This window comes from Mytilus californianus, unplaced genomic scaffold, assembly GCF_021869535.1.
Source record: "Mytilus californianus isolate M0D057914Y unplaced genomic scaffold, xbMytCali1.0.p SCAF_9, whole genome shotgun sequence".
NCBI classification, from domain to species: domain Eukaryota; kingdom Metazoa; phylum Mollusca; class Bivalvia; order Mytilida; family Mytilidae; genus Mytilus; species Mytilus californianus.
The window spans coordinates 20,875,615-20,888,741 of NW_026262745.1; the positions used below are offsets into that span (position 1 = coordinate 20,875,615).

A 13,127-nucleotide genomic window follows, 5' to 3' on the forward strand; every position below is an offset into this window, starting at 1 on the left:
TCGTATACAATATCTACATTTTCATTTCCTACTTGCAGCAGGTAGGTTGATTTAAAGGTAGTGTGCATCATGTATTTTAAAGTGTATATTACTTTTCTTATGAAAAGGTTATTTAACGTGCCACTGCACAAGTATGTAATTCTTTGAATGCAAGTTTACTAGTACACATTAATTTTTAATATACTATTACTGAGTGTTATCTTGATAATATGCTTACATTACATCAAAACAACCGTTTATCAATATCTTATTATTCGGCATGCTTAAACAGCTACATTTTTAACAAATCTTATCAGTTTACTTTTATACAAATCCTAAGGTCGGAACTATTTCAAACTAAGTTGACCCCAGATTGCAATGACTACTGGTTTTATCTGGAGTCATAGTTCAATCACACATATTAAAAAAACTGCACACATATGCAGAAGTAACACGAAGTGGTTTTATTGACTAATTCAAAAATAACTGCTTAAAATAAATTTCATTTACTATTTTCCTTGTATTCTTATCGATCAATACCAGTCCACCTCTTACAATTTTAGACAAATAGTATACATATCATCAGCCTGCTTTCCTTTTTTACTGTGTTTCTTTACAATTATTTAATTATTTTGCTTTAAGGGGCTACAAGCATTGAACTGCCTAATTTTTAAAACATTAGTTCTAAACTATAACTTGTCGTGACAGAAAACAATTGCATTTGATGTTAAAATTGAGTTATCTGAATTTGATCTCTACTACTGATTTTATCCACGTACGGGTATTAACGTCATCAGAGGTATGCAAGAGGTAATTACAAGAACTTGTGTAGGAGAACACTTTTGACAAACAATTAATAAACTTAATAGTATGTCTTCATTTAGCTGAAGTGCAAACTTAATTATATATATAAACAAAAGAATTAGGAAAAGTGAAAATACAAGACGATACATTGTGTTTTTGAATATCTGTACAACCAATTCATTGCTTCACTTCATCCTTACTAGAAAAAATGTGTAAACATGTTTGCCCTGGGTTTTTTGAAAAGCAAGAAAACATGCCAATAGCGTTTCTAGCTATATAATATCTTTTATAAGATACTCTTGAGACCGAATGTTGGGGAAGAAAAATACATAAAACAATTGAATATATCAACATCATGAAATAGCTAAAACAATTTGCATGTTCAGAAGGAATAAGGTAGGGTGCAGGTATATGAACATGTCAACAACATATGTGTAATTCATATCAATATAATTTTACTTACTTAATAATCATCTGTTTTGTCAACTCTACGTGCGGATTTATTTTCGCCAAAAGTGAAAGTTAAACAACAAAATGTGCAAACTTAATCGCTTTCTATTATTTAAAAGCTTGAAAAAGATGCAAATATATTTAAATGAACGGCCTTCCATAACACATTTTGTTTTTGTAAAAAAAAAAGTTTTCACTTCTTACCTTCCGTGATATATTACACTCAATACAATCTAATACTATATAGTACATAGAAGAGAACATGATGTGGCCTTAGAATTTGATTGGATAAAAGTCATCATGAAATAATCTATCAAACACATACTGAATCTGTTTGAACATATAATAAAAATTGCGGTAAACTTTTTAAATTTATGTTCACTCTTACACTGTTTCAATAAGTTTCTTTAAATGTGTGCAATGAATAAATTGAGGGTCGTAAAGAAATTATGTAGATGCAATAAATAAAGATATATCTTTAAACTTCAGTTGAAGGCAATAAAACTATATGAGTGGAAAAATAGGGAGTACTTACGTCAATAATATATATAAATAAATGGAGAACTTTGAGAACAGAGGGGATGTGTAATTGTCATTGCAATATCAACCTCATCAAGAAATGTCAAGTGACTTTATGATGACATATTTTTTTCAACATAAAAGTGTGCAATAGATACAAGATATCAAGCTTTTTTAAAATCGCCTTGAGTCTAGAAAACTTGTGAATAAATATAGCAGCGACTATCAATACCTAGACCCATAAAATCATAATGAGTTATTACTGGCTGGTTAATGTCCACTATCAATATACGGGTGCCTAAAAAAATTTCAGGTATATAGTCATTTTTGGAGTTATGTAAATCAAAGTGATATTAATCATTCGACTTCAGTTAGCAATGAATGAGTCTATTACAATATATCGTCTGACATAAAGCAAACATAACCAGCAATACTTCATTATGATGTATGATCATGCACACACCAAGACTTCCACTTCCATGGCACCTCTTGGTTCAATAGCCTTATTGTAAGCAGCAAACCTTGAGCTCTATTCTGGAAATCACGAAAGGAAACGCAAGTCTTGAATAGCGTATCAACTCGAAGATATATACTTCATTTGCAGGCGGTGCTGGAATGTTTCTACATAGAAATTAAAAGTTTCAATTGGGATGCTGAAATCATCGTAAAGTTTTGTTTTCAACCGACACTCAATGTTAATTGTCTAAATGTATTCAAGATATGAGGGAAGACTTAACTGTATTTCTGGTGTTCTTTATTTCAAGTTCGATGGGATAGATGCGTTCAACATCGTCCCAAAATTTTGGAATACTTAAATATAAGGCTAGCTTCTTTTCATTCTCCCTGAGAAGCTCCTGTATGAAGGTTGTCTCATATGAATAAAGGCACAAATCGGTAAAAGGAAGGAGAAGTATTAGTAACAAACAAAACAAATATGTTGTCAATATAAAAAAAAATCAAGTATCTAGATGATATAAAAATAATTTACGATTTCCAATGAGACAACTATTTACCAGATTAAAATGAAGTGGTTGTGAACCATTATAGGCTATCGTACGGCCTTTAACAATGAGAAAAACCCATACCGTATAGTCGACTTTAAAAGGCTCCGACATGAAAAATGTGAAACAGTTTAAACGAGAAAACTAACAGGCTTACTTATTACAAAATAATTTACGATAAACACATATGACAGACATGAAACAACGACAACTACTGTACTATAGGCTCCTGACTTGAGACAGACAGGTTAAAAATGTGGCCGGGTTAAACATGTTTATGACTGCTCAACCATCCCCTAACCTTGGACAGTGGTTTAACAGCACAATATAAGTACAAACTGTATACATCAGTTACAATTGGCTTAACTCAAAAGATCGGTACGAGGCACACAAATGATGATGTCTGTTTAAGAGAATTTGTTGTTTGAATCAGAGAGGTTTTTTTCAGAAAGAATAATTTTTGTTTTGTAATGCGTTTATTGGCAAATAAAATTGAGAATGGAAATGGGGAATGTGTCAAAGAGACAACAACCCAACCATAGAGCAGAAAACAGCCCAAGGCCACAGTGGGTTTTCAACACAGCGAGAAAATCCCGCACCCGGAGGCGGGCTTCAGCTGGCCCCTAAACAAAAATGTGTACTAGTTCAGTGAAAATGGATGTCACACTTAACTCCGAAACATATAAATGAACTAAAATTAAAAAAACATACAAGACTAACAAAGGCCAGAGGCTCCTGACTTGGAACAGGCGCAAAAATGCGGCGGGGTTTAACATGTTTTGTGAGATATCAACCCTCCCCCTTAAGCTCTAGCCAATGTAGAATAAACAAACACACGGCAACACGCACAGTAAAACTCAGTTTGAAAGAAGTCCGAGTCCGATGTCAGAATAGGTAACAGAAGAAACTAAGCAAAATGACAATGATACATGAATTAACAAAGGACTACAAGCAGATACTGACATGCCAGCTCCAGACCTCAATTAAACTGATTGAAAGATTATGTGTTCATCATATGAAAAACTACATATATAAATAATCTTAGTATATGGTATAATTGAATATATATATATATATTGAATCAGAGAGGTTTTTTCAGAAAGTATGATTTATCTCTTCTTAAAACAAGATATTTATATCGACATTGGCCATTCTTTTTTATAAAAAGAAACAGTTGGACTTGTTCTTTCAATCTCTTAAAGTTTAGTTTAGGGGTATACTAGGGCTTAAGGTGAAGAAAAGTCTGATGTGTTTATACTATTGCAAGAGAAAATACTTAGATTGTATGTAATCTAACTGATCTTTCGAGTTTTGTAGTATCCACATCTGATTCACTTAGTAAGGAGTTTCACAGTAACTGTGAAATTTGGCTTTGATTGGTGATATAATTGATGTTAATAGTTTGGCAAGAGGTTTCGTGGAGCACTTGGCAGACCTAGCAATATACCGTTGTTTATAATGACATCTGTGTAAATTAGGAATTCACTACAGTGAGGAAAGATATATGATTAGTCAGGATTTCCTCTTTGGTAAGTGTCTTGGGCATATATGTTGATCTTCCAAGTAAATCGTCAATTCCGTTATCAATCAGTTTATGTTATTTGAATTTCAAACACAAACGATGTTATTCTGGAATTTATCTGCGAGGACAGTAACACATGTGTCATGGATGTAAGACAGGTGTGTTGCAACATTTGGGTCTTTGAAAATAGATATAACATGAGTGTTCATAAACCCATTCAGTTTTTTTATTCTTATTTCTTAAACGACCTTACAGCCTTAACGCATTCGGAAATAATATCAATGTCTTCTTTTTCTCGTTCATCTCATTGACTGGGAAAATCCTCGACTGAATCAATTAATATTTTAAAGTTGTGTTTCAATTTTACGGATTTAGGCTCACGGTATTTCGACCCTTTGGTTAGCACATTTCGAAAACAAGTGCTGTTCATTATGACCCATTCAGGTGTGGTATAGGTATAAGATATAATAGGAATATAAACTTTTAAGCAGGGAGGTATTAAAGCTGTTTACAAAAATATGAAGATGTTAATGAAAGGAAGTGGATGTAAGCAATTATAAGTCATCGTAAGGTCTGTGAAAATTAAGCAAATTCCATACCGTATTGTGAGCTATAAAAAAGCAAAGACAAGATACAATAAAAAAAAAAAATCAAAAAAGAAACACAACTGCCTGATTTGTGTAAAACCCGTGAACAAAAAACAGACAGCTACAAAAGATAACCACTGAATAACAGGCTTTTTTAATTACCTTCAAATATTTATGTCGTTTCTATCAAATATAAATATAGGCAACAGTTGGTTACCAATGTTCAAATCTCATGAATCAATTAAGAAGACACACGAAGGTCACTTCAGGAAAACTGTGGGAATTGCATGAACTCAAAAATGAGCGAGATCGAATGCGTCCACAAAGTAAGCGTGCATCAGTTATAAGATATTCTCTAATATTTGTCATATGTAAGAGATCGATCGTTTTCAGAATTAACAAGCTAAGATTTTTATCTAATGATGTTTTACGTTTCGCCTCCATAAAGGTTTCCGTATAACTATTTTGAAATTGTAATGTTTTGAAAATTTCGTACTATTGTGTAAAGCAAAACATCCTGTAATTCAAACAGTTCAGGGTTCATTAAGCATCTAGTAGACGTAAGTCAAGGATCATAATTATTTATTTATCATAGCGTTTAAACTAAATTCTATCTAATCTCTTACTTCCGGCTTGTGAATTTTCATGCTTGGTACTATACTTAATTGATTGAACTTTTGAAAAAATTGTGTCAATGAGATGTTTTTGTTTACCTTCAATTTTTTTAAATCAAAATGTTCTTATTATTATCTAACGACAGAGTATGCATTGGAAGCATTCTACTTTTTTGGAATTTGCACAGTTTCTTTTTTTAAAGGTTAATTTTAAAACTGTAATGATTGTCCAACTGACATACAAGTATTTTGTTGAATAAAACATGGATATCTTATGAATTAATAATATTTTCAAAAGGTGCTCGTATACAGTATTTACCTGTACATTACCTGTTTGAAGCTGGCGAATTATTTGTTTAAATTTATTTATGGATGGTGTGCACCTAGTCGTTCTATTTTACACACATTTCATATTTCTTATTTAAGGTGTTCATAAAAAAAGATACTATGCGTACTTCTTTTTGTACGTATCCACTGAATATAGATTAAAACTAGGTGTGGTATAACCGTCAATGGAATATTAACCAAACAATAAAGTTCAAAAGACAGTTTCAATTTTGACAAGCATCGATATCAAATTTAATTGTTTTTTGAATCGTCCCGAATATAGACAAGTTTTGAATGCTTTCAAAAGAATTACACCACATTAGCAAAACGGAAAACTTCTTAAAAACAATAAGAATTACACTGGGCTTGACCACATGCGCATTAAGATGTTCAAACTAGTTTTCTAACTATTCATTCTCTTTTCCTTATCTAGACAGCAGAAAAAGACAAACAATTCACAATTAGATAATGACATTTTTGTTTATTCAAAAAAACATGTATCAACATTTTTTACACTGGTTGTGCAATTCTTAAACTAAGGGTAAATTTACAGTGATTTTATCTACATGTATCCTGGGGGAATCGTCCTTTGTTTTGATTCAGCCTTAGATTGATGAGCAAAAAATAACAAAAAATCAATTTCAGTTAATATTATATTCTTTTATGAAGTTGCAAGATGACATTGATGGTTTTATTAGCTTTTGAAAGTTTGTATTAGATATTGTATTTTCAAATGTTTTTGCCTGGAGCATCACTGAAGAGACATAAATTGTCGAAATGCGCAATTTGTGCAATACCATTGGTACTGTTAATATTATACAACTACTGTCTTTTGATGAGGTAAATATCTGGTTTTATTGACTTTTAAATTGACTAAAAAACTGATATTCACTGAGGCCAACGGCTGAAGTGGATATCAGTTTTTCAAAAGTCAAGTAAATCACACATTTACCGAAACAAAAGACAGTAATTGTTGTATTCCATATTCCGAGAGAGTACCGAGAGAAATGTATGAAATGACAATTATTTACAAAAACCAATTGAATATCAAACGATTTTAACATACTATACACGTAAAAGCACGCAACGATTTGCGCAGTGAATATACTTTTTCCGCAGGTGAAAATAAAATTGAGAATGAAAATGGGGAATGTGTCAAAGAGACAACAACCCGACCAAAGAGCAGACAACAGCCAAAAGCCACCAATGGGTCTTCAATGCAGCGAGAAACTCCCGCACCCGGAGGCGTCCTTCAGCTGGCCCCTAAACAAATAAGTATACTAGTTCAGTGATAATGGACGTCATACTAAACTCCAAATTATACACAGGAAAATAAAATTAAAAATGATACAAGACTAACAAAAGCCAGAGGCTCCTGACTTGGGACAGGCGCAAAAATGCGGCGGGGTTAAACATGAGATTTCAACCCTCCCCCTATACCTCTAGCCAATGTAGAAAAAACAAACGCACAACAGTACGCACAGTAAAACTCAGTATAAGAGAAGTCCGAGTCCGATGTCAGAATAGGAAACAAAAGAAAATAAACAAAATGACAATAATACATTAATAACAACAGACTACTAGCAGTTACTGACATGCCAGCTCCAGACCTCAATTACACTGATTGAAAGATTTTGTCTTCATCATATGAATATCAGGCACAATCCCTTCTGTTAGGGGTTCAGTATTATACCGTCATGAAATATATGATAAGAACATAACCCGTGTCATGCCAACAACTGGTTTTAGAATAAATGTGTTAATTCCGATGCAAAGACCCTATAAGTGAATCAATGTTAAAGCCAAAATATGCAATCTTTAATGGCCTGACATCAGTATCGTAACTATATCCCTTCTTAATAGGTCTGTTTAAAGGTTTTGTTAGCTTTTGAGGTGAATACTGACATTTTTGTGCTTTGTAAAGAATATTACCATAAAAGATTTGATGTGAAATACCCGAACGTATAAGATGTCTGCATGTTGAGTTATATTTACGAATGATGTCCTTATACAGATGATAAAATTTATTAAATGTTTTGACTAGTTTATGATATCGAAAACCCTGGTGTAATAATTTTTCAGTAATACAGAAATTTCTCTCGCTAAAATCTAATACGTTGTTACATACACGAGCGAATCGTACAAGTTGAGATATATAAACACCATAAGATGGCGACAAGGGAACGTCACCATCTAAAAATGGATAATTAACGATAGGAAATGAAAAATCATCTCTTTTATCATAAATTTTTGTATTAAGCTTCCCGTTAATGATATAGATATCAAGATCGAGGAAAGGACAGTGGTCATTGTAAGTATTAGCTTTATTTAAAGTAAGTTCAACAGGAACAATTTCTTTAGTATACATACTGAAGTCGTCATTATTGAGAGCCAATATATCATCCAAATATCTAAAAGTATTGTTAAATTTTTGTATAAGATGTTGTTTCGATGGGTCTTTGCTGATTTTAGTCATAAATTGTAACTCATAACAATACAAAAATAGGTCCGCAATAAGTGGTGCACAGTTAGTCCCCATTGGAATTCCGATAACTTGACGATATCAAGTAAAAATTCAAGGGCAGATATAGTATCAAAGCATGTCCAATTGACATAGTTCTTTTGTTTGTTGCTACTAAAAATGACCTAAAAGAGTTTGAACATATGTATTCGCATTCCGACTTTTTAAATGCCCATTTAATTAGGTGTGTGAATTTTTTCTTAAGAAGAATATGAGGCAAAGTGGTATATAGGGTAGAAAAATCAAAACTTTGAACAGATTCAAAATCACCAATATATGCATGCAATTTATCAAGTACTTCCAACGAGTTTTTGACACTCCAAAAGTAATTAATTCCACTATTTTCAAAGGCCTCATTTGAACAATTTATTATCAGGTTTTTGATTGTACCAAGTGTACTAGTAAGTAGAATAGATAATTTAGTAGTGGAACAATGACTTGAAGACGAAATAAATCTATATTTGTAAGTTGATTTGTGTAGCTTCGGAAACCAGTACATAGTGCTTATTTATTCAAAATCCAATCCATATAGAAAAAACCTACTAAAGTTCTATCAATATGGAATGATATGATATATCAATCGCATCTAATATCTCTAATGTTATAAACATCTAAAGACTTAATGCACTTAAAGCTTGTTGCATGTGGAGCAGGATCTGCTTACCCTTCAAGAGCACATGAAATCACACCCAGTTTTTGGTGGAGTTCGTGATGCTCAGTCTTTAGTTTTCTCTGTTGTGTTTTATGTACTGTTGTTTGTCTTTTTGACTTTTTTTTTTAGCCATGGCGTTGTCAGTTTATTTTCTACTTTTGAGTTTGAATGTCCCTTTCGTATCTTTCGCCTCTCTTATATATGGAGGAATTACAATTTGTGAAAATTAAATGTGGTTTATATGCAGTTTTGAAACTGCAGGATTACATTATACATATTTTATATACTTGTATTGCTTTATTATCCTGATGTAACGTAAACCTAACATTACACCGCATGTATCCAGATTGACAATGCTAATGAAATACATTTTTGCCATAAAATTCAAAGCTGACATATATTTTTTTTTTTATCCTTAGAACTATATAAAGTTTCCATTGTGGTTATCCCATTTTTAAATGGCTCTTGATCCTGAGCTTTTTATTGTAGGAAAATAAGAGCTTACAGTAGGTTATCAATGGTCCAATCTTGGAAAACCAATTTGAATAAAAAAATGTTAATTTAAAACTTGTTTATTATTATAATAGGGACAGAAAAACGAATGGTAGCACACCCATACACATACAAACTTCACGAATATACATGTACAGTCGTAGTAAACAATTGCGATAGAAATTTACTAATTAGAAGTTATTCATGTTTTGACTTCTAGATATCTTTTATTATTTGAATCTTTTGTTTTCCGTCTAATTGACGTATGCCCCACATTTTTATTCATAACGAAATAAACTAAATGTTATATTTCTTTTGTTTTCTGATGCACCAGTTCGGCACTACTGTCCTGACATGAAATATATTTTATGGGATTATTTTCTTTAAAGTAACTGTTCATAAAATGTTTGAAACGTTCGAAATACTTACGCTTTTTCTAACCCTAGACATAGATGTCTTAAGTCCAGATTTGGACCATTTACTTTTATTTTGTTTTGATTCAAGCGCCAGTGATGAGTCTTTTGAAGAAGAAAAAAAACGCATCTAGCATAGTAGATTATAAACCTATCATCATTGACAAGTCTTTACAATTACTGAGTTAATACTTATACTGTTATACGTGATTGAGCTCACAAGAATATCATATACGGTCATTTGTGGAAAGAACAAGGAATCGTAATGGCCGCGATGAATCCCACCTACTCTTTAACCAAGAGTTTCCAAAAATATTGTGATCTATCTCATTTGCTAGTCAACGGGTAAAATAGTTGCGACAAAATCAAAAAATATTTGAATTATATAGCGTCATTTAATTTATATTTCAGATTCAAGAAGTTTAGCCGGACATTTAAACATTTGTGAAGCAGGATCTGCTTACCCGTTTGGAGCACCTTAGACGACCACCGGGTATTTTATGGGGTTCGTGTTGCTCAGTCTTTAGTTTTCTATGTTGTGTTTTGTATACTAATGTTTGTCTTTTATCTTTTTTTTTCCCATGGCATTGTCAGTATGTTTTCGAGTTTGAATATCCCTTTGGTATTTTTCGCCTCTGTTTTAGAAACGAATTGGTATTGTATATCAAATAATGACATACCGTTTATGCTGTTATGTCTGTTAACTGCTTTTTAACTTTTTATTTTCATTTACATTTTCTTCGAGAACATGACACTTATTGATTAGTTTCATATTGAACATATAACAGTTTTCATAGAAAAAAAAGGTTCTAAACATAAATTTATTGTAGTATTTAATTATCACAATTTTCAAAACAAAAACAATTGAAATCATTGATTAAAAGTAGTATGATTAATAAATAAAACACCATTTATTACATAATTCCAATAAAGATGTGGTAAAATATGTAAATGTTTGAAATATTACTCTCAGAATTATTATACAAATGCCCAATTAATTCATATTTTTCCCCAAAGTACAACTTAATTTGCATTTTCTACTGAAATTATTTCTACAGAAATTTGGGTTCTTCTTTACCAATTCTGAGTTCTGTTTTCCGTTTTGGGTCGTATTTTCTACAAAAAAACCAACAACGTAATTCAACTAATTAAACTTTAAAAATACACATTGATGATTTCTTATGTCCCTGCTTTTATAGATTCATTTCAAAATACGAAAATCAATCACACTGCATCTAGATAAAAATAAGAAGATGAGGTGTGCTACTTCCGGTTAAAATTAGTGGAATAAAAAAGGCATACTTGTTTTCGAGAAATATGTTTATTCGAATAAGGAGATGTGATATGATTGCCAATGAAACAACTATCCACCAAAGTTCAAATGGAGTGGATGTAAGCAATACTGCAATAATAGGCAACTAAATGGCCTTTAACAACGAGAAAAACTATAACCGTATACAATACCCCAACATAAAAAGTGTAAAACAATGCAAAAGAAAAAACTAACGGCCGAATTAAAAAAAATCAATTTACGAAAAACGAATATGACAGACATGAAGTAACGACAACCACTAAACCACAGGCTTCTGACTTTGGACAGGCGCATGCAGAAGGTGGCGGGGTTAAACTAGTTTGTTGGCGCAAAGCCATCACCCTAACCTAGGACAGTGGTTTAACAGTATAACACAAGAAGAAACTATAAAAATCAGTTGAACAGGGCTTAACTCATCAGATCGGTACATTGCAGAAACCCATCTAACAAAAACACAGACCGGACCAGGCAGGATATTTATACATCCCCTCAACAAAAAGACACTATATACAGATCTTAGAATATTCGCAGTTACTGACAGTAAGTTCAAAACCAATAACAGCTAATAAAAAATCATGCATCTAAGACAAAAACATCAACAAGTACACATCCAACATCCAATGAATTTAGTGTAAAGCAGTCACTAACAGTCAGAGAAAAACATGACCTTGTACAATGCCAAGTTACAGGTATCAACAGATTGTAGAGCCATGCATATGCATATGTATATAACAATAATATTTAGTCTGATTTTAAATTACTGATAACAAAATCAATATGTTTATCAATAAAAACAATATTCAAAGGTCTAATAACAGTGTTGAATAGATAACCTTTTAGAATAAGTTTATTGTAAGGATCGATATTTTACCTAGATTGTATCTTAATTTCGGGCTCGTTAAATCACATCTCCATTAAAATAAGGATGTGCTATCCCGTTTGAAATAAGTTTTATACAGGTACAACCAAACTTCAGACCAAATCTTTGTATCTATGGAAGGATTGAGTAAAGGTTTTAAGTCATTTGTGGTAACCAGTGATACACAGAACACGTTCATTGAAATCCAAAACGTCCCTACAGACACGTACATAGCGATCGAACCGTGATATATAAACACCGTAAGATGGTACTAAAGGAACATCGACGTCCACAAAATGACAAATTAACAATAGGGAACGAAAAATCGTCCCTTTTGTCGTATTTTTTGGTTTAGATTTTCCCGTGTAAAACTGAAATATCTAAATCTAGGAAAGGACAATTATTATCGTTTATATTAGATTTATTTAAAGTAAGTTTCTTTGGGTAAATTTCGGCAGTGTATTTAGAAAATTCCTGATTATTTAACGAAAAAATATCATCACGATAACGATAAGTGTTGTTGAATTTATCAATCAAATACAATTAAGACGGGTCTTTACTGAGTTTGGTCATAAACTGTGATTCATAAACAGTACAAGAACAGGTCTGCTATGTAAGGGGCGCAATTGATGCATTAAGGAATACCTAAAACCTGTCGATAAACTTGAATGCCAAAACGTACATAAATGTTATCATAGAAAAAAATTAACAGCATCAATCATCTCATCACACCCCCAGTAAGTATATCTAGCATATTTACCTTTCTCTTAAAGAAGAAGGCTTTAAATGAGTTGCAGCAAATACATTTGCAATCAGATTTATCAAACGACCATTTAATTAAATAAACTTAAAAAACTTAAAAACTTTTTTTTGATAAGATTGAGTTGAAGTGAAGTCAACAGAATCAAAAGCACGTAATATATCTAAAACATCCAAAGAATTTTTTATACTCCAAAATAGATAATTCTACTATTTTCTAATGCTTTATTGCAAAAGTTAATAATAAGTTCTTTGATAGTAGTTAAGAAACTAGTTTAAAACACTGAAAGATCAATAGAAGAACACTTACTACTTA

The 13,127-nt window shown here is 31.9% G+C and overlaps 1 protein-coding gene across 3 annotated transcripts in view; it reads right to left on the reverse strand.

Annotated features, from left to right (window-relative positions):
- LOC127716547 (deoxycytidylate deaminase-like) overlaps positions 1 to 13,127 on the reverse strand; it is an 83,257-nt gene that overhangs the window by 30,992 nt on the left and 39,138 nt on the right. The window contains exon 1 of one of the 3 annotated variants that reach the window (XM_052222770.1): positions 1,438 to 1,535. The exons of 1 other annotated variant lie outside the window; for it this stretch is intronic. The gene's annotated coding sequence lies outside the window, so the exon portion shown is untranslated. Of the gene's footprint in view, positions 1 to 1,246; positions 1,388 to 1,437; positions 1,536 to 13,127 lie in introns of those variants that run through there. One more of the 3 variants, XM_052222771.1, reaches the window with a different exon arrangement.